This window comes from Nannochloropsis gaditana (genome assembly GCF_000240725.1).
Source record: "Nannochloropsis gaditana CCMP526 unplaced genomic scaffold scaffold230, whole genome shotgun sequence".
Classification (NCBI taxonomy): Eukaryota; class Eustigmatophyceae; order Eustigmatales; family Monodopsidaceae; genus Microchloropsis; species Microchloropsis gaditana.
This window is the reverse complement of record NW_005803723.1, coordinates 27,589-30,513: the sequence shown is the minus strand read 5'-3', so window position 1 is coordinate 30,513 and position 2,925 is coordinate 27,589.

The window sequence follows — 2,925 nt, the reverse complement described above, 5'->3', positions numbered from 1 at the left end:
CTGGACCTTCCCTTTGGAATCGAGTTTGTGAGCGCAAAGGGACCGAGCGCAAAGACTATAGGGAAAGAGGGGGAGGAGGTATTGCATGTGCAGAGGCCGTGAAGGGGGATAGAGTCAAAGAGGTAACAAGGTCTGAGGAAATGAAGGGGAGGAGGTGTTGTATGTATGGATGCCTTGAAAGAGGATAGAGCCAAACAGACATTGAATTTAAGGAAAAGGAGATATGGAGGTATTGCATATACAAGACACGGAGAAGGGAGAGGGATATCGAAAAAAATCTTTTTGTGGCATAAGCTCAACATTTCTAGTCGTGTGTACACTTAAGGTATTGCTTGTTTTCGACGTATTCCACGAACGTTTCTCTCTAAGTTCTAACCCTGAGAGCTATCAACTACCCAAGCCTGTAGAGTCCCTTTCCTTCCTCTTTTGCTTTTTCCTTCCTTCCTATCCATGATGTATGGCCCCGCCTGTAGCCCTCTCAATCCTTCGCGCATGTCCAGTTTTTATTTCTACTCTTTCTTCCTTCCTTCCTCCCTTTCTCCCTTCTTTCCCTCTCTCCAGCTCTCCCGTTTACCGTCACTTCAAGGAGAGGAAGAAGGATAGGACGACAGACGGCACACTCCTTCTCGCTTTCCCAGTACCCCCGCCCCCCGAAGCTAGATTCTTCCTAAGCCCTCCGGCTCTCCCAGGTCTACATGCCCCACTTCTGCACTTCAGAAAATAGCTCATCAGAAAGTGGTGATTGTCATAATGAGGACATCTTGTCAATGTGATATATAATTTAACATGTACAATAGTTTCGGGTCATCACAAGTCGTGTTTGTCACAGTGATAACGCAACGTTATAGGTATAAGAGACATAAAAGGTTCTGGCTGGTCATATGTGGTGTTTCGTAGTATGAACGTTTAGGAACAAGACTTTCATCTTCTAAACTTTACCATGCCGGAGAAGCAGAGAACTTCTTTGAGGTGAGGGCTCTCTACATCAATTTCGGTCCCCCATTTCCGATAAGGTGAGAATTTGGATGGCGAATTTATCGACCAGACTCTTCGGGCGCTGTACACTCGCTGCTCCACCCGTTGCCACTGATCTCTCAGTCCCCATCGGTGATTCCGATGCTTGTGGGTGAGCAAGGCCGCTGAAATTGGTACACATTGCCCCTGTTATCTCACCTCACTCATTACCTTCACGCTTCAGTGTAGTGCATCATACGTAGAAGGGAGGGAACGCGGGAGGGAGGGAGGGAGAACTTGGAGGAGCGGGGTACAAGAAAGGAACCAAATACGGGGAAAAAAAGGGTGCATGGCAAGGACAATGGGGAGGGAGAGAACGCCACAAGTCCTTCTTTTCCTTTTCCGGTGCGCGAAAGTGAGAGTATTTTAAAAAAATCAGGAAGCCCACGAGTTTGGCAGTATGCACCGCCTGTGTTTCGGCCGAGTAAGGAATCGTGTCAGTCATCTTACGCTGCACCGTGCCAGTACCGGTGTCTGTTGTTGATTCATCGCATCGACCGTGGTGCCTTCTATGATGGTCCTTGACGTGGGAAATCCCGCCGTTCCTAATCATGAAGTCGCATTTCATGCATTAGACGTCGTTGCGCTGTTTTTCGTCTTAAGGACATTTTTTAGAGGGGTTTCTTCCACAACCTATGGATCTCACGCTTGTCTTAAGCTGTGGGTTTTAAGAAATATTTGTTAATCCTGTTTGCGCGGTAATCGTCCTCCGCGCGAAAGGCCTCTCCAACCTCTGAATCAGCTGAGACTGTTGCGGCCATGGACAAAGTAGAAGTTTTGGTTAGAAATGACATTCTGTGGAAAAATAGAAGTAAATAAGATATGGTAGATGATGAATTTATGGTGATTTTAAAAAGGGAAGGTGCGCACCCTGCAATCAAGGTGCAGCACCGCACCTTTTCACACCTGCACCTTCGCACCTTTGCACCATTTCGAAGGTGCGTGTTCCTTCCCTGGTAGTTCCGTTACTGTACTACCACCCGTACAAGATCGGTACACAATGCCCTCGTGATTTCATGCATACCGCACTCACTACCTTCACACTTCAGTGTAGTGCATCATACGTAGAAGGCCTCGACTCTTTTGAAAGGGGCGTATGGCATAGTGAGAACTTATCATTTCAGGAAAAGGGGGGATTAGTTCCGTTCGTGCGACCAGAGAGTGGGATTGCGTGTGGGATTCTGTTCGCTCCGACCGGTGCGTTCTGTATTCCCGGTGAATCCATGCCTCTCATCTCTTTTCGATGGAATGCATTGCAAAGACTTTAAACGATAGGAGCTCCCCTGGACGCTTATCTGCTGTGCACTGCGTCTTGTCACAGCACAACGTGGCGCTGAAGATTCTGCTCTGAGGGGTGCAGCCTGACGACCCTAGATTGGGCCCATACCACAAAGCGTGTAGGAGCGGTACTCGATGCCCTTGTACTTCTACTCATTCCTCACCGGCCATCTTCCTTTTTCAGTGTCCTTAAGCATACGTGGAACTGAGCATAGTCATGCTGTGCACAAAGGTGAGGACGAAGCCGCTTTTCTTTCTAGTTGGCATGCTGGCCGTGAGCATTACGAGTGCCGCACCTGCGTTTATGTACGGAATCGATAGTTTCAATGAGATTATTGAATACGATCCGGTTAACAAAGTCACAAGGGTTGTCAAGGAGACAGATTTGAACAAGCGCTCAGGAAGCAATGCATTTGGCTTTGACGAGGCCAGGAACCAAATGTTTTGGTTCTATAAAGGCGATAAGACCGGTGGTCCCAATCTTGCCGGCTTGTACTATTGGGATCAGGTCACCGGAGCCATTGACCGTATCGCAAGCCAAGAACAATCCTGGACCAATCAAAGATTTCCGCTAAATGCTGATTTCTACCCCGATCCCAGCACTGGCAATTCATATTTCGTTTGGGTCACTGG